Below are 20256 nucleotides of genomic sequence, written 5' to 3'. Positions count from 1 at the left end.
GAAATAGACAAAATCAAAGCTCTGAAAGAAAGTAGGGGAAACTACAACTCCGTAATGACATTGTCAGTCACATCAGTCATAGACCTCAAGTGGTGGATCAAAAATGTTGAGAGCTCGTTTAAGTGGATATCCCATGGGGATCCATTACTCTCCCTGTATTCTGATGCCTCAAAAGAAGGGTGGGGGGCAGTGTGCAAGGGAGATAAAGCAGGAGGTCGATGGACTGTAACTGAGTCTAAATGTCACATCAATGAGTTAGAAACACTTGCTGCTTTTTTTGCTTTGAAATCATTCTGCCACTCAATGACAAATTGTCATATTAACATTTACATAGATAATACCACTGCTGTCTCTTACATAAATGCCATGGGTGGGACTCATTCTTTGGAATGTAATAAGATTGCACGTGAAATTTGGACCTGGTGCATCCAGAGAAATATCTGGGTGACAGCAATCTCATTACCAGGTAAAGAAAATGTTGATGCTGATAGGGAATCTAGAACATTTAATGATAACACAGAATGGTCTCTCAGTGAAAATATTTTCCACAGCATTGTTGAGACCTATGGCATGCCATCCATTGATCTTTTCGCATCTAGAATTAACAGAAAAGTTTCACGTTATGTGTCATGGAGGCCAGACCCTGATGCACAATTTGTGGATGCTTTCTCTTGCTCTTGGTCTCAAGAACAATTTTATGCTTTCCCTCCTTTTAGGCTGATACTTCGTTGTTTAAAGAAAATCGAAATGGAGAAAGGGGAAGGGATCATAATTGTTCCAGTCTGGCCCACCCAACCTTGGTATCCAAAGCTGATGAGTCTTTTGGTCGACAAGCCCAGACTGTTACCATTGACAAGAGGGACATTGTATCTTCCAAGCAAGCCCAGTCAACCACATCCCATGGAGGGCAAACTGAAACTAATTGCATGCAAGTTATCGAGGAATCCCTTACGGAGCAAGGCATTTCTGCAGAAGCTACCAAGATTATCCTCAAGTCGTGGAGGAAAGGCACATCTAAACAGTACCAATCCTACTACAAAAATGGCTTGACTTCTGTCATAGAGAACAGATTAGTACAGTTCCTCTCTCTTTAGCGCAAGTCATAGAGTTTCTACTGACTTTATTTAACAGTGGTCTTAGTTATAGTAGCCTTAATACTGCTCGTTCAGCACTTTCTTCAATACTCCCTTCAATAGATGGTATCCCAGTTGGGCAACATCCTTTAGTTATTAGGTTTCTAAAGGGAGTATTTGAATCTCGCCCAGCGATGCCTCGTTATACAGCAGTTTGGGATGTAAACCAAGTTCTTGATTACTTAAAGACTTTGTCCCCTGTTAACGAGATTTCTCTCAAGAGTTTAACTCTGAAGCTCACAATGTTATTAGCTCTAGTCACTGCTCAAAGGGGGCAATCCCTTCTTTTTCTCAATGTGGACAGCATGATAGATTCTGGCTCCTCTATAGTGTTCAGACTTCAAGAGCATGTTAAACAGTCCAAACCAGGGTCCAAGGGTATGGTGATTGAACTTAAATCATTCACAGATCCAAGACTTTGTGTTGTGACCACTCTTAAGGAGTATCTGACAAGAACAAAGTTTGCAAGGGAGACTTGTTCATGTAGTCAACTGTTGCTAAGTTATGTTAAACCGTACGGTCCAGTGTCTAGAGACACGATTAGTCGTTGGGTTAAGTTTGTATTACAAAGTTCAGGCATTGATGTTAACATTTTCAAGCCTCATAGCACAAGGTCAGCTTCAACTTCTAAGGCAAAGCTGAGTGATGTTCCATTAGCAGATATTCTTGACAAGGCTGGATGGAAGTCAGAATCCACCTTTACTAAATTCTATGACAAAAAGATTGTGGAAGACATGTTTGCCAATAAAGTTTTGCAGTAATATGTTCACTTGTGTGAAATTATTTACTACTAGCCTGTGCATCTGTCTTTGAGGTCTCATGTGATCCCTCTGTGGGTGACAAGGTGGAATACAGAAGTTGAACGAGACTTACCGGAAGTTGAAGTTCGACTGGGATTCCACCTTTGTCACCATACACAGAGGGATTACATGCCCTCCCTTGGACCCACCCTGTTACTTACTTCCTACGATGCACATGGCTAGTGCTTTAAGTGTCACTGTCAGTAAGGACCAGGCAGGGTCCGCGGATCGAGGTCGGCCGATTCCCTCCAAACTTTCAGCATTTTTCCTCTATCAGGTAAAATAACGACTGGTGGTATTTTTAGTAAAATAAAATAAATTTCATAGAATTTAGACCACCCCCCTAGTTTTTGGTGCTATTTTGGCCACGTGAGACGGGAAATTTGGGTAAACTTCCACAAATGATTTTACGTTTTTCGCATTAGCCTTATTCATTTATACGAACTGTACATACTTCCCAGCCTATAAACAGCTCACATCTCCAATATAAACTAATTTGGTTAAAAATAACTTGCTTTGGAGTGGTTCCAAATATCATCACTTAGAGGCTATCGTAAGTAAGAAGAATTTTGGCAATTTTCAAAGCTGGTTTTCTCTAAAGTGCGGCAGTTTATTTCCAGATCAAAAGTAGTTTTTATTAGTCTGGCTTAAATTCTTAACAAATACGCAAACTCTCATTTGGCAAGTTAAAATCCTGTCGCGTGAGCTTTCTCGCGACTTTAAGCTTATTTCCTAATTTGCATAATTGTAGTTTTTCTGGGAAAAATTTCCTCTTGATTTGCGACATGTTGGAGGCGTTTATTGGCTTTTTTACTATGACTAAGAGAAAAATATAACTTTTTCAGATAAGTGGCTATGCTTCAACCGCGTATTTTTTCATTTGGTGGGTCAAAATCCCCTCCCGTAAGCTTTCTTCAAATTTGACTAATTTGCATGTTGTCGGTTTTTCCCCGGAAAACTTCGCGTATTTGTTGATATTATATTCAAGCGATGATGACCCTGCACCTAATGAAACAAATTTTCTTTAAGTTCTTGTTTTTGAAACTATTGTTGTTTCGATCTTGCAGACGTTGACAGTCCACAACGAACATGACATTTCGCGAATCCGGAATTCTGTCATTTTAATAACCACGGACATGCAAATTAGTATGCCAGACAGACTCAAGATTGTGTTTTGTAAGTTAATGAACAGTTTTGGAGACTACCAGAGTTACTTTTTCACCCCATGTGATGGAAGGCAAACAAGTTGCCGAAATGACAGTCAATTCGGTGGAAGAGGAAACGTAATTCGAACATTAAGTAACATGGCTGTGCAAATTAGCGAGTCGAAACTTAATACATTGTTACGTAATAGATTCCTGGCTGGGAAAGTGACACAACGTTACTAAAGCTAATCAATCCGTGTTTATTGCTGCTGAAATCTTCCTCCTATTTCTTTAAGCACAGCTTTTTCGTCGATGAAGAAAACCCGGATTGGTTTTATCCATGATAGCATTTAAGCATGGCAACGGACAGCTGGCGTTTAGCAATATGTAAAAATCCTTGCAGTTTTCGTTTTACTGTGTTTACCAAAGCATTCATTCAGATTTCAGTCTTAAATTGCTTACATTTTTACAAGTATTTATGAACCCTGTTATGTAATGGTCCCTGCACCTATCTAAAAGGCCCCAATAGAGAAGATGGGGGTAGAAGCAAAGAGATCCTCCCTACTAAAACCATGTGACGTTATTTTTGAAAACATACGCAACTCTCAGAAAATTTTTCAATGGACTCAAAGAAAGTCTTTTTTCTTGACAGCGTTCCACTTGTCGTCAAGTGTAGCTGATTGCAGATTTCTTTCAGAACTGCCAGTTTGAGTGAGTCAAGGTTCTTGTTCTTTACAAGTTCGCAGATATTGCTAACACCCACGATGATTGGATGGCTTGGTCTACCCATATCATCCATCACCAAACTTCTAAGGGTGTCAAGGGCCATTTCCGAGTCTGCGGCCTCGATGTCTTCCTCAGGCATTTCCTCCGCATCAATACCCCTATGACGCAGCGCCGCTGTCTGACGTGAAAACAGGCTGCTGATTTGCTGCGCAGTCCTCCACTCTTCGGGCTTAAACGTGAGCTCTCCGTCTTCATTTCTGAGGGTCTTCATCTCCCTCGCTACCTACACAGGACCGGCCTTGTTTCCAGTTCTTGCACCCTCTTCAAATTTCTTCATCAAGAAGGTCTTGACGTTATCAGTCATTCTGGTGGGTCGTTTTGTTATCTTCAGAGCCCACCCCAATGGTCTAGGGTATCCTCTGACAGCGGTGCCACTATCCTGACCTTGCGATGAGGTTGATGGCACATCCGGAGCAAACGTCACCCCTGTCGTAATTCCCGCCCATTTCCTCGCGGTCATCCATGGACTCGCAGTCAACCTCAAGACGGTGCTTGCCCGTCTGCTTGCCTCTGCTTGGGTCTTGAACGTGAGGACGCATCCAGTCTCTTGGCAAGAGTAGATCTCGGACTGGTGCCTGACGCTCTCACCCACACTTCCCCTGTGTGTAGCTTGACCAAATGGCTTTATCACCCTTAGCCCAGTATCTCCTTGTGGTGTAACTCCAAGACCACTATAGGGGATGAGGCGTCCAGGGCCGATGTCGTACGCTTTCCACACACGGATGCCACACTCCTCATACTGGAAATTGTTCAACACACTAATACCTGGTATCTTGCCATCTTTGTTTCTCTCCCAGGTCGTGTCCACCTCGACGGCCGCTGCTCTGCACCCTTTGATACCACCATGGGATTCTAGTGCTGTTTTCTTATCCTCAGCAGTGACGACGTCGTGCCTCTCGTTAACCCAGCGCTTTATGTGTGCCTTCATAGCAGCACTCTTCCTATCGCAGATGTCCTTACCAGCCTGTGGCTCTGAGAAATCATATCGCACTGGCCTGACACCGGTTCTCACCCCCACTTCTCTAAGACTTAGCAACAGATGCCCATTGTGGTAACATCCAGCGTTATCTGATCGGAGGTAGGCTGTTGTCACAACTGGATACTCCTGTTTGACTTTGTGCAGCAGGTCCTCAGTATGATTGAAAGAACGGCAAAGTTATTTTGGAAGCAGTTGTTGAAAATGTGTACAAAACACTCGACTTCATGCTTGCTCTCTACTGTTGTTCTAGTGATTACCGCGCTGATATGCCAGCTTGTTCCCCTCTTGCCAAAAAAATCACTCATCTGTTCTCTGTATTGCACAGGCAGAAACTTCATTGCCCAGTCCATTATGACAAGACACGAGTTCTCGTCTAACGTCTGGAGGATATGTGGCTTGGCTTCGTCCTGGTTACTTGACCGTAGCAAGTGAGCCTTCCAAGCATGTATGTTGCGCACACACTCTGTGTACTCAAACCTCAGCCTACCCCTCACCTCTTCTGTCATGTCCGCTTTGTCTTGCACCTCTCTCAGTACTCCTTCCAGACTCTCACAGCGCTCACATTCGTAGCAGTGTTTGTGATCACATTCGCTCCTAACCTCCCATACACTACTATCACTTAGTGCGTGGACCGTGCGGTGATCACCGCAATGTTCACCTCGTCCGATATGTGTCTTGAAATCATTCTTCAAGTACCTTTTTCCATCCTTTAGTAATTTCTGAGTGGCAGTCACGCTGATGCCCTGATCTGCTAAGCCCTTCAACATCAAAAAGACCTGGTCAAATGCCTCTGTACACTCTGCAGTGGTGTTGTCAAGTCCCTGAAGGGATTTCTGCATAGAGGCCGAACACACCTCAATCATTCGGTAGAGAGAAAGCTGGCTCGCTTGCTCGAACCCTTGTTCTTTACAATAGTCTAAATATTGTCTGATGATGCGTGAAGGGATGACGGTCCTAATGACCGCTGGTATGATAATCTTCTCTCCAGAGTCAAGCTTGAGAGTTTTTGTCCCGAACGCCACGCCCTGGACAAATTCTGGTCTGGAGATATATTCAATGAAATGATCCACCTTTTCGTGCTCAATTCTTGTACGGAAACTAGGAATTTCGGGGAGCGGTTGGCCTTTTCCGGCTTCTGTTGCATGCTGGCGAGCTTGATCAATGCGCCATTTGGAGAGCCCAGGGATCATCTCTTGAAGCTCAGCTCTTGAAAGGTCGTCTGCAAAGAGGGAGAGGATCTGTTCCTTTGTTTGCCAATGACCTGCTTGCCCATAGGCCTTGACTAAAATGTCGACAAGACCAGAGTTGGGATCAAAACGCTTGCGCTTTCCTTGGTTGTCTCTGTTTGGATCCAAATGTACCTCCGTTTGTAACGCCTTCCAAACCAGTTCTTCTTGGCCGGGAGTGATGACAGACAATGAGGCCGCTATAGTCTCTTTAGCTTTGCGGATGTAATATCGTTGCTGGGTGTCAGAGACGTCGTCCCAGGTCGTGTTCAGGGTGGACATTACAGGGCTGTACCGGCCACCTGATATGCTGTGGACAGCTTCGTTTAATTTCTGCCGTTTGCTGTTTTGTTCCTCCATCTCGTCAACCCATATACTAATCTCTTCTTCTGGTACCGAGGCTTGGGACGAATGTGACTGCAAAGAGACTGTCTCTGACCCCTCACCAGTGCCTGAGACCTCTGCACACGCCGTGGCTGGCATTGAGCTCTCCTCACAAACGGTATAAGGATAATTTATAAGGATATGAGTCAATGCAACAGAATCGAGCAATGCCTTTGTATATTTAAACGAGTCGACTAAAAGCTAAAAGGTCATTCAAATACAAAAAACAATTGCATGGGATTACGTCTGGCTTCCTTCCCTTGGCATATTCCAATAAAAACTAAAATTTATGTACTGCCCATATGAAAAAGCACAAAGTAAAATACGCACCTTCGAAATAAAGTTTTCGTTTGTATTTACCAGTCAAGCCCACCCCGCAATTCTGAGGATTATGGCTGCGGTCTGGCTGCACTCAGTTTGCACTTACCCGAGCCGATGGGAACTGTGGCATGGTGAAATTGATAAATTTCTTCTGACAAGTTGGCGTTTACGCGGCGCGGTTTCTTTATAGTTTTCCGCGGTCCTCGACGACTTGTTCGATACGAGCATGTGTTGCTCTTTCTGCCAGCCTAGTCTGTAGTTAATTTTTTCTGTGTCTCGGGCATATTGTCATTGATATTTTCTCGTTTTCGGTTGCAACAAAGTATCCAGCTCTATTCAGGATCAGGTCAACCTCATTAACTTTTTCGTCTCCGGTTCGCTGTTGCCCTGAGCTCACTCCCAGGCCTAATAGATGTGCGGTTATGTCTAACTTACATGCCAACAGGGGTACAATATGCGACCCCGTGCCCTCCAAACTACAGGCAGAATCAGGATAACTGAACGAGCAAGTCAAAGTAACATTCATACCGCAAACAGCAACATCAGCTGAATTGGATCAGTGTAAAGAATCGACTACAGCTGTCTGCAGATGATAAGATAAAGAATGGAAAATTATTCTTCCTGAAGTGTACTTCTACCAAAAATCAGAACCGCTCCATATTTCAAAGAGTTTCGCAAAATGCTCCGGTGAAGTATATTATGCAAAGCCGCTGTACTAATCTGAAAAAGTAATGTGTTCCTCGTAAATACCTGGAATGTGTCACAAATTACTCAAGCGTGAAACATTTCCGGGAAAAATTACAATTATGCAAATTGGGAAATTAGGTTAAAGTCGTGAGAAAGTTCACGCGACAGGATTTTAACTTGCCAAATGAGAGTTTGCGTATTTTTAAAGACTTTAAGACAGACTAATAAAAAATAGTTTTGATCTGGAAATAAACTGCCGCACTTTAGAGAAAACCAGCTTTAAAAATTGCCAAAATTCTTCTTACCCACGATAGCCTCTAAGTGATGATATTTGGAACCACTCCAAAGCAAGTTATTTTTAACCAAATTAGTTTATATTGGAGATGTGAGCTGTTTATAGGCTGGGAAGTATGCACAGTTCGTATAAATGAATAAGGCTGATGCAAAGTACGTAAAATCGTTCGTGGAAGTTTACTTAAATTTCCCGTCTCACGTGACCAAAATAGCACCAAAAACTAGGGGGTGGTCTAAATTCTATGAAATTTATTTTATTTTACTAAAAATACCACCAGTCGTTATCTTATCTGATAGGGAAAAAATGCTAAGAGTTTGGAGGGAATCGGCCGACCTCGATCCGTGGACCCTGCCTGGTCCCTAGTGACAATGACACTTAAAGACTGAGTTCACGCAGGCGCAATGCTATCTCATGTAATCCCTCTGTGTATGGTGACAAAGGTGGAATCCCAGTCGAACTTCAACTTCCGGTAAGTCTCGTTCAACTTCTGCAGTCTACAGCATTTGATGACTGAGTATGTAATATGTTAAACGAAGCGATATTTACTATCTCCTCTTACAAATGCCAGCTACGTTTGGCGCTGAAATTATTTGAAATTGTGCTCAGAATCGAGGAAACGCCATTTATGAAGACATAAAATTCAAAATTTTCCGGGGGAGCATGCCCCCAGACGCCCCTAGTAAAGAGTGCCTCCGGCGCTCGATTGTGAATAGGGCAAGCAATATACATTAGGAACCCCTCTATGCAAAAGGACTGGCTACGCCCCTGAGGTCGTAGTTTTTGAGATTCAGAGGGGGTCTTAAGTCTTAGTTTTTGAGATTCAGAGGGGGTCTTAGGTCTTAGGTCTTAGTTTTTGAGACACCCATAGTAAGGGTTTTGGAAACCTCCATTCCTTACTGTTCAATACCAGTTTGAAGTCTCAAATTTGAAAGCATTTTCCTGCTTGAGCGTCTGCATGGTAATGCCCAGAATGGAATTGCTGGGCAGACTCAATGTGAACTTTTACCACGTTGAGCTATTTCATTTACAAGCTATTTTATACAATTTTTTGGCCTGTGGAAACAAAGAAAGCAGCTTCTGCCCACATGCTATTGCATACAGTAGAAACCCGGTAACTCGAACTCGGATAACCCGAACTCCCCCGCTAACTCGAACTGAGTCTCAATTCCCTTGGATTTGACCCAACTTTTCAGTCATTTTTATTCGGTTAACTCGAACTCGGATAACTCGAAAACCCGCTAACCCGAACTAAATTTCGTTTCCCTTGATCAAATTTACCCCGATAACTCGAATTTCTGGTTCTTATAACTTGCCACGGATGCCCATTGAGACATCCCATTAGCTTTTCTTATCGTATGATCGAATTCTAACACTAGAACAAAGACTGGAGCAATTTGATGTTAATTAGTGCAACGAACAGATCACTGCAAGCGAAGTCAGATCCGCAATTGATGTGCTGAATTCATACAGTCTGCTGGTGAACGAGGGTGCAGAGGAAATCAGAAGCCATGTACAGCAAATAGAGGCAATTAGCAGAAAGAATCTTCAGGATCTCCCTACGACAGCAGACGCTACATTCATCTTTTGTGCCTAAGCAATAAGAACTTTACGGATATGATAGAACGACTGCGACGCAAAAGGGAACATAAATTGAGAGTATTAAATAAACTAAGTTACATTCACAGTATTGCATTGTCGTAAGAATGCATAATCGTTACAGTTGTTACAAAATGTATCAGTTCTCGTGAATTAACTTTAATTTGCACTGTATTGTATACCCAAGTGCTGAAAATCACTAAACTATTAATCATTAACCTGGAAAATTAATATTTTAATCGACTCCCATAACTCGAATCCCGCTAAATCGAACAGTTTTTCCTTTTCCGTCACAGTTCGAGTTACCGGGGTTCTACTGTAATTTGTACTGGTGATAAACATCAGTTTTATTTTATTTGTGTGGTGAAATAAAACTCTGTCATACGTCTGGATATCAAAATTGGGCTGCCACACACTCATCTGCAAAGGGAGATAAGAAAGAGACCCAGAGAAGGCAAATGAGCCGTGTTACCTGTATGTGTGTGCTAGCTAGTAATGAGGTAGACAGGCAAAATGATCATTTATCCGGAAAACTGACTGTAGCTTGGATGAACCCGAGTCAGCAGAACCTCCACAATGTTGAATTAGGCCAATTTTGATACTTGGTTCCAAGGCTTTGGAGAATATCAAGAAGTTGTACCAAGTGCAAGGGATATTTGTTTTATTTCTTTAAGGCAAAGAGATGTGTAAGGATTCAAGCAGATCAAATTTGGCCTAAGTGTTGCCAATCAAAAGCTAGTTCCTTTAATGAAAGGACAGTTAAATAAGACAATAAGGAAGGCTAAAATAAAGTCAGACGAATGCAGTCTTTAATAGTACTTGTCTCAAATGGCAATTCTTGGTGCAATAGAGGACCATGAACTGGAAGTCAAACTTCCTGCACAATCTCTATCACAACTACTTCATGGGGCCCGTTATTTAAACAGTTAAGCCTAGAAGATCAGACCAAATGTCTGAGGATAATTATGAAGAAACAAAAACATAAATTATTAGTATCAAATATGGACCAAAGAGATGGTGATGATTCTCAATCTGCCGAGTGACCTATCCAGTACTCACTTTGGTAAATAATGCCAGATGCTTTATCTGAAATTGAAACAGACCTCTTGTAGTAATAAGTTATTTGATGACAGGCAAAATCCTCAACCTTAACGTGATAGAAAAGCGCCGTACCTACTGTTCTCACTTTAAAACATGCTATAACTCAGTAACTCTGTCAGTTAATTAAGTCCAAACAGAAGAGTCGCGAAGCTGTTCAAAAAGAAAACCCTTGCCAACATGGAGTCCAGAAATACAGAAATACTTCAGTTTATCCCGTCGATATTACAACACTACACACCCACAAAAATGCTCGAATGAAATATTACACCGTGATGACTGCAATCTGGCTCACGCTGAAATTAACATCCACATTGCTTCGTTGTGGAGTTCACGCTCACATATTTACAGTGCAACATTTATCCCCGCCATCTCAAAATGTCCAGAATTTAGATGTAGGACAACTAGAACTTTTCCTTAGATGTTTGAACGTGAAAAAAGCAAAACGTTTGTGAGTACATAAAGCGATCCAAAGCAAACAAACAACACGGTACAACCTTTATGCTTTACTCACATGGAAGACACAATTCGAAGACGCGTACAGAATCTAAGGCCCAGTTCAGACGCCGAACTTTTCATGAGCCGAACTTAATTCGAATTTGGAGCGACCCAAATTATCAAAACTACACCTGTTGATTCAGACGTCGAACTTAATTCGCCGAACTTTATTTAGTTTAAACCAAATTGCATCGAAAATGTCAGCGATTTTCAGGCAAAGTAAAAACTGCTTATAAAATACGTTATAATAATTTATGCATTAGATTCGGCTCATGAAAAGTTCGACGTCTGAATCAAAGCCGTTCCAAAGCCGAAATTTCCGGCTGAGCTAGGCGGGAAGAACGGCTAGGCCGTTCCAAATTCAAATAGCCGTTCTTAACTGATTCAAACGCCGAACTTTTCATGTACTTAATTCAATGTATTTGGTTCGGCTCATGGAAAGTTCGGCGTCTGAACTGGGCCTAAGACTTTAATAATTCGATGACTATAACCACAGCTTACGATGAGAACGATAACTAAGCGATGGTATATAAACTTGAGCTTGTATAACAGCAAATGCTTGTATCTCGACGTTACTTGGACCTTACTTGACCTCGTACGAAGTGATATACGATAACTGTTCGGTTTGTATGATGCAACTTGTACGGTTTCGAAAACTAAAACGAAGAAATAAATCACAATAAATACTAGAAATCTCCAGTCAATAGAAAAGTAAACCATAACTTACGCTTGTGTCCTTTGATAACAGTTGTGAAACACGATCAACTGTAGAGAAACTATGCTCCGAGACGATTTCACCGTAAGACGTTTTTTACCTTAAATTAAGCACATGGTTTTTGATTACTCTAGCAACGCATTGTGGGGTGGTATGCCAAAGCGTGCGTGACATCACGCGCGTGATCCTCGAGTCGTAACGTAACGGCAGTAACAACGTTTACAACACTACGTATACAAACGCTTTGCGCGTACTGAAGTCCGCCATGTTTCTCTCCCACGAATCAGTACTTAGTCTCGCTCGGCCAAATTTCTTAACTGGGGCGATCATAGAAACTCGGTTCCAGGTCTCGCTGCCAACCACCCTGGACAAAACTATTGCTACTACTTTAAAACAAGCAACTGTATGATGCTCAGACGAACACCTCAGATGTTGAAGAAATCAGGGATCAAACTAGTGAGACAATCTCAGATAGTGCAGAGTGTAATTTACGGCCCTGATGCAGTAGTCACACAGGTCCTCATGATCACCCCTGCTGTTCGCTCCCTTGGTAGTCAACTAGACCTTTTCCCCTTTGTCTGCAAAGGACCGCTCATATTCTGCAAAGGGGAAAAGGCCTAGTTGACTACCAAGGAAGAGAACGGCAAGGGTGTGGACCTGTGTGACTATTGTATCTGAGACTGTCTCACTAGTTTAGACAAGGAATAGTTCTGCAATAAGCTGGTTGTATTACAACTTTTCTGCGCTCAATAGTTGCGAAATGCGAATCGAATGAAAATGGTCGATTTTCAGCCCGGTAGGGACTCGCTGAATAACATGAAATTGAGTCTGAAAGTTAAATCGTAAATGTCGCTTTTCTCGCAAAGACAAAACTATTTCAAGGAAAACACTACAGCCTGTTTGCACTCTTGCTAGGGGCTAGCTATATGCAAAAGACGAGCGAATTTGAGTTTTCTAGCCTTGCCGAAGAAATTTGAATTTGTTTGATTTTTGTGGGCATTTGTTCTTAATTACAATACTCTACTTACACCACACTACATTAAGTTGAGAGTCTTATTTAACTAGTGAGACAATCTCAGATACTGCAGAGTGTAATTTACGGCTCTGATGCAGTAGTCGCACAGGTCCTCACCCCTGCCTTTCTCTCCCTTGGTAGTCAACTAGGCCTTTTCCCCTTTGCAGAATATGAGCGGATAAAAACTTGATAAGACATAATCCTAGCAGTGTGTGTGTTTCATGTTTGTGTTTTGCCTTAAAATAACTTACAATTACCGTTTGTCAAGACGGTTTTAAATTCATTGGGGTATTTTATCTTGAGTTTCGTTCATTTTGAAGCATTACTTTTCACGCCAACGTTTGTGATTTGATACTTTTGTTTTCCTCGCCAATGTATGCAACAAGATACCTTTGTTTCCACGAAAATATAAGAAAGATGTGTATTTTTTTTACTCACTGCTGGAGTTAAATGGAATATAAAAGTTAAATATCTGCTAAAAGTCGAAGAGGAAAAATTTTAATTCAAAACGTAAATTTTCATTTCACCGATAAACAAGAACTAATCTAATTATCAAATATTCACGTCGAATCACGGAATAGTGCGTTCTAATTCTGTTGCCAGCCGAGTTGGTGTCAACAATAAAACTACATCAAACTAATACACAATGCTATCGAGTAATACAACTGAGGAGCGTTTCAACGAGGAGTATTGAAGGTAGAGATCTTTACTTGACCGAAATTATATCCCACATCAGTGAGCGAGTCACCTCATCGACTGATGAAATTAATTGGAGGTTTCAGTAAGTGCCACGGAGTCTGCGGCAATAATAACGAAGTTTCTTTTGTCACAAATTTACTAGTTTTACATGTAACTAACGCGGGAAAGTTTCGGCTGAATATGAACTTTGTGCTCTCTTCGGTCTCTTTCATAGAAGATGAAACAAACAAGCTGCTAAGCAGAAGCAATATGTTCCCATTCTCTATTTCAACCCTGGCAAACACACAGTAGTTGTAAGACAGCAGACGACATTCCTTGAATCGAGCTAGGGAAGATTCCAAAAGATACGCAGTCACAGTAGCGTTCTTTGCACTAAACTAGTGAGACAATCTCAGATAGTGCAGAGTGTAATTTACGGCTCTGATACAGTAGTCACATAGGTCCTCACCCATGTCGTTCTCTCCCTTGGTAGTCTACTAATATGAACGGAATATGAGCGGACAGAAACTTGATAAGACATAATCTTAGCAGTGTGTTGTTTCATGTTTGTCCAAAAATAACTTACAATTACCGTTTGTCAAGACGGTATTGAAAGTCATTGTAGCAAATGTGACAGTTGTACTTTTCACGCCAACATTTGTAACTTGATACTTTTGTTTTCCTCGCCAATGTGTGCCACAAGGTGCCTTTGTTTCCACGAAAATATACGAAAGATGTGTATTTTTTTTACTCACTGCTGGAGATAAATGGAAAATAAAAGTTAAATATCTGCTGAAAAGTCGAAGCGGAACGATTTTGTTTTATTCAAAACGCAAATTTCATTTCACGGATAAACAAGAAGTAATCTAATTATCAAATAGTCACGTCGAGTCACGGAAGAGTGCGTTCTTATTCCGTTGCCGGCCGAGTTGGTGTAAACAATAAAACCACATCAAACTAATACACAATGTTATCGAGTAATAGCATTGAGGTGCGTTTCAACGAGAAGTATTGAAGGTAGAGATCTTTACTCGACCGAAATTATATCCCACATCGGTGACCGAGTTACCTCATCGACTGATGAAATTAATTGGAGGTTTCAGTAAGTACCACGGAGTCTGCGGCAATAATAACGAAGTTTCTTTTGACACAAATTTACTTGTTTTACATGTAACTAACGCGGGAAAGTTTCGGCTGAATATGAACTTTGTGTTCTCTTTCATAGAAGAGGAAACAAACAAGCTGCTAAGGAGAAGCAATATGTTTCCATTCTCTATTTCAACCCTGGCAAACACACAATACTTATGAAACAGCAGACGACATTTCTTGAATCGAGCTAGGGAAGATTCCAGAAGATACGCAGTCACAGTAGCGTTCTTTGCACTAAAAAAGGGGAACTGACGTTAGATAGATAGATAGATAGATAGATTAGATAGATAGATGGATAGATAGATAGAGTTTTACTAGCAAACTCATTGCAGCCGCTGGAGCGGCTGAATTACAAATTACTTTACAATAAAAAAAGAATTATATTATAGAAGGAAAAATATGCAAACTATTTATAATTAAAAATATGGCTCATAATAAAAGTGTTCCTAAACCTATGTGTCTCACAAATCGGTAGCTCAAAGTATCCCCGGGTTCGTGTGCATTAAGTGTACTCGTTACGTGGCGTCAGCAGATCATGTAGCTTATGGCATGGGTCTCTCATAATTTGATCAAATAAAGTTTCGCTCAATGCCTGTCTCCTCTCATACAGTGAAGAGATGCCTGCAGCTACTAGAGCTGGAATATAACTGCTATCCCAGCCAAAACGAGAGTGTGATATCACTCATTTACAAAAAATAAAAAAAGCGTGCATCTGAACTCGAGAACAGAGATTATCACACTAGCAATGCTAGAACGCATGCGTCTTGCATGTTATGTTCTACTACAAGGGAAAGCACTCAACGTTCGTGTGTAGTCCCGTATGAAATGTATCTTTCACCTAACATATAGTCAACTTTGACGCTAACTAATTTGCGGGTGCGTTTGGAGCAAATTGCTTTTGTTCTTGAGAGAACGGCACGACAAGGAGAGCATGAGATTTGCAAAACCATATATATATTTTTGTCATGTTATTAAGGAAAGAAATGTAAGTGTGACACATTTTGCGTAATGCACTCGCGTACCTACCCCACCCAGCCCGTCTTCCTGCAAGGTTAATTGATTAATTGGAATTAATTAATTAATTAATTAAACAAACATTAAAGTTTACACCTTATGGCGTTATAGACATAGACATAGACATACTTTATTTAACGTGGACAAGTACTCACTTGAAGAACAGAACCCCCACTTTATATGTGTGTGTGTGTGCTGTGCCAGAACTGCGCGTGTGTGCTGTGCCAGAACTGAGGCATGAGCGCTGTGCCAGAACCGTGTGTGTAAAGCAACAGCAAAGCGAAAAAGCTGGTCCATCGTCCGTAATCAATATGCGCGGATGTGCCCTTCACTTGTATATACAAAACTGTGCCAGAAAATTTTTCCTATTGGAGAAGTGCACGCTCAGTGCATACTGAGCCGACATGGCTGCCGCAAGATACTCGTCCGATGTTCTGCAAATGTTCTACGGCCCAATACCGAGGGAGGAAAGAATAAACCTTCCCGAGCCGTTGGCACACGAGGTTCACGCATTATATGACGGGTTCCAAATATCCCAAAACAATTTCCAAGAATGGCTCCGTGTGTGGAGAATGGATATATCCGAAAAGAACCCAAACAATAAAGATCTTTTGAGGTTCACAAGAGAGAACAAAGAAAAGATCACCGATTTGGTCGAACAAGAAACCCTAAGGTTAAATAGCGTTAAAGTAAGTTTCGGGTTACAAGTGAAGTTCTCAATGGAAAGAAACGACCAAACGCAATTCAGGGAGCATTATTTCAAAGAAGACGAAACGCACGTTTTCAAAAAGAATGAAGAGGACCTGATAAGACAAAAATTCGACGAATTCATTGAAAACGCAAAAGGAGAAATCGAGCACTGGTCCGAGATGGAATCAGGATGGGCGGTTGAAAAAATACAGGTCGCATACGTGAATGTTGCGCGCTATCAGCCACTTCGCGGAGGGACCTATCTGCCACTTCCCGCCAAACTGGCGAGAAAGAAAGCGATAATCAACGTCCAAAACAGGGACAACGAATGTCTGAAATGGTCGCTCAGAGCCGCTTTATTCCCTCCAAAAGATGGAAAGAACCCGCAAAGACCAAGCAAATATCCTGTCAACGACGGCATCAACTACACAGGAATCGATTTCCCGACGCCGGTAAAACAAATAGAAAAGCTCGAGGCACAAAACCCGAAACTCGCAATAAACGTATTTGGCTGGGAAAACGATTGTGTGATTGTGCACCGGATAAGCCGAAAACAAGCGAACGTGCCGCGGATAAAGTTGACGTTAATTGAGAAAGGGGAACTTCAGCATTACTGTTACGTAAAAAGAGAAAGCGCTTTGCTTTTCGATCAGACAAAGCACAGAGACGCAAAGCACTTTTGCATGCTGTGCTTGACCGGTTTCTCAAGAGCAGACTTGCTCGTGGAACACAAAAAAGATTGCAACGGTGTGAACGGCAGGCCGACAAGGATTGTGATGCCGAAAGAGGGGGAAAACACCCTTTCCTTCGAAAACTTCAAAAAACAGATGAAGATACCCTTCACTATTTACGCGGATTTTGAGGCTCTTGTCAGAAAGATTCATGGCTGCGAGCGTGAGAGAACGCAAACAAGCTACACAGAGAAGACCGAAAGGCACGAGGCATGCGGCAATTCTTACCTTGTTGTGAGAAGCGATGGTGAAGTGGTAGGCTCCAACACTTATAGGGGCGAAAACGCGGTTGGGGAGTTTTTAAGTGCCATTATGCAGGAGGAGGAGAAAATAAGAGAGAGTTTGGCCACACCAAAGCCGATTGAAATGACGTGGAAGGACTGGGAAGACTTCAAGAAAGCGGTCGATTGCCGCGTTTGCAACAAAGCTCTGATAAAAGACGAATTCATGGATTCTTTGCCTGTCTGGAACCTTGAAGAAGAACCGGATGAAGAAGGCGTAAGAGAAAAATGGGTTTACTGGGGGCAAGGCCACAAAAAATGTTTCTACATGGCACAGAAAGAGAAGGAGAAGTGGGGATTTCAAAGGCTTAAAAGGTTGGAAGATGAAAAAGACAAGTTAAAATCAGCATCACAGGAAAACTGCAAGTACTGTGGGAACCATTTACTTCAGAAAAACTTCAGAGACGCGGTAAAAGACCATTGCCACATAACGGGAAGGTTCCGCGGAGCCGCGCACAGCAAATGTAACAAAAAGTTGCGAATTAACCCCAAGACGGACCCAATACCAGTCGTATTCCACAACCTGAGGGGCTACGATGCGCACCACTTGATGCAAGCGATGTCGAAGCTGGAGAAAGAGGTGAAATGCGTCGCCAACAACATGGAGAAATATATAACATTCTCGGTAGGTAATCTTCGTTTCATCGACAGCTTGAACTTTTTGCAAGGGAGCCTCGATTCACTTGTAAGAGCGACACCGAAGGAGTCGTTAAAAATAACATCAACGATTTCGAAAGGCAGCGACCTGCTTTACAAAAAAGGGATGTATCCTTACGAGTACATGGACTCAAGGGAAAGATTCAGAGAGACAAGGCTTCCGGACAAAGAGAAGTTTTACAGCAAGCTGAACGACGAGCACATAACAGACGAAGAGTACGCGCACGCGCAGGCGGTCTGGGAGGCTTTTGGATGCAAAACGCTGGGCGATTACCACGATCTTTACGTGAAAACCGACGTCGCGCTGCTGGCGGATGTGTTTGAGAACTTCCGAAAACTGTGCCTTGATCAGTACGGGCTGGATCCGGCGCACTATTTCACGTCGCCAGGCCTCTCCTGGGACGCGCTCTTGGAAAAGACTGGGGTCGAGCTTGAGCTCTTCACAGACTACGAAAAGCACCTCTTCGTAGAAAGGGGGATGCGGGGTGGAATCTCTATGGTGTGCAACAGGTTCGCCAAGGCAAATAACCCGCAAGTACCGGGCTACGACCCCAGCAAGCCAAAAAAATACCTCCTCTATCTGGACGCAAACAATCTTTACGGATGGGCGATGAGTTTGCCTCTCCCGATAAGAGGCTTCAAGTGGAAAAGCGAGCTGCCCACAGAGGAGGAGATTCTTGGTATGAAAGAAAACGCAAAGAAGGGGTGCATTCTCGAGGTGGATCTCGAATACCCGCCAGAACTTCACGAGGAACACAACAGCTATCCCCTGGAGCCGGAGAAAAAGGCCGTAAAAAAGGAGTGGATGTCGGACTACCAAAAGGGGCTGATGAAAGACCTGGACCTGAAACCCCCGGACAGCAAGAAGCTGCTGCTGACGCTTCAAGACAAAAAGAACTACGTTGTGCATTACAGGAACTTGCAGTTTTATCTGAAGCAGGGAATGAAACTGAAGCGTGTGCACAGGGTGCTGGAGTTCGAACAAGAACGCTGGATGGAGCCGTACATCCGGATGAACACACACTTTAGGAAGAAAGCGAAGAGCGACTTTGAAAAGAACTTTTACAAGCTAATGAACAACTCCGTTTTCGGCAAAACCATGGAAAAGCTGCGCAACCGCGTTGACATAAGAATAGTGCGCAGCAACGAGACGGGCAAAATAAGGAAATTGATCGCCAGCCCTTTGTACTCAAGGCATGTTTTATTCTCAAACGACATGGCGGGGATTGACATGCGAAAAAGCAAGCTGCTTCTAAACAAGCCGGTCTACACGGGGATGACGATCCTTGACAACAGCAAGATCCTGATGTACGACTTCTTTTACAACGAGCTAAAAAAGAAGTACGGCTCAAAAGTCGAGCTCCTGTACACGGACACCGACAGCCTTTTGATTATAATCGAAACAGAAGACGTCTACGAAGACATGAAAAACAACATGCACCTTTACGACACTAGCGACTACCCGAATGAGCATCCACTCCACTCAAACAAGAACAAAAAGGACTTGGGCAAGATGAAAGACGAATGTGCAGGAACCCCCATCGCAGAGTACGTTGGTCTTAGACCGAAAATGTACTCCATCTTGACGAAAAAAATATCAAAAAAGCGAAGGGTGTGAAAAAGAACGTTGTCAAGAAACAAATAACGCATGAACAGTACAAGGAAACGCTTTTCGGTGGGAAGCAGCAATGGCATGGAATGAATATTCTTCGAAGCGAGGGTCACGAGATGTACGGTATGCATATTAACAAAATTTCGCGTTCGCCATTTGATTCAAAGCGATGGATTGATGACGACGGTATCCATACAAAAGCTTACGGATACACCTGCATGGATATGTTGTCAAGATTAACAGATGACGAACTTAGAGGGTTGGAGGCCGAAGTTTCAAAGTTGCTCTGGGGGTAATTGTGTGTTCGGAGGAACAACGAGCAGCTCTTCGCGCACGAAGCCGCGCTTCGGCCCGTCGCGCAGATACTATATAACGGGCTGATCCGGTTTGGAAAAAGACCTTTCAATGCCGAAAACTTTCAAAGACCAGATTGGATCCGTGGCCCTTTTCACGCCTCCTTCAAGCTCGCCGGGCTGGTAGAGATAACGAACTTGGACAAGAGAGGGGAGGATTTTTTCGCTTTTTCCAACAGGCCTCGTGTAAGGTGTCGACGGCCTTGCGTAAACAGCTTTTTCTTTGATGGCGACGGCGGGTTTCTTGCCGATAAGGCTTGTGACCTCGTTGTTCAGAGCCGAAACAACTTCAGGAAGTCTTTTCACCCAGGCAGTGGACCGCTTGCCCTCAGGGAGAAGCATCTCTTCGGCGTACTGGTGCCCGAACAATCGCTCAGCCAGAGTGCGGTTGAAACGTTCGACAATGGCCTGGT

General features: G+C 42.7%; 1 protein-coding gene and 1 pseudogene across 1 annotated transcript in view; both read right to left on the bottom strand.

Moving 5' to 3' along the window:
- The window catches only part of LOC145497883 (plexin-A4-like), a 238195-nt gene that overhangs the window by 23746 nt on the left and 194193 nt on the right, over positions 1–20256 (bottom strand). The gene's annotated exons all lie outside the window — the stretch shown is intronic.
- On the bottom strand, positions 3659–4403 carry LOC145497713 (uncharacterized; annotated as a pseudogene).

Source organism: Orbicella franksi, chromosome 9 (genome assembly GCF_964199315.1).
Source record: "Orbicella franksi chromosome 9, jaOrbFran1.1, whole genome shotgun sequence".
Classification (NCBI taxonomy): Eukaryota; Metazoa; Cnidaria; class Anthozoa; order Scleractinia; family Merulinidae; genus Orbicella; species Orbicella franksi.
The sequence above is the reverse complement of the archived record's forward strand: the minus strand, read 5'-3'. Positions and strand labels throughout refer to the sequence as shown.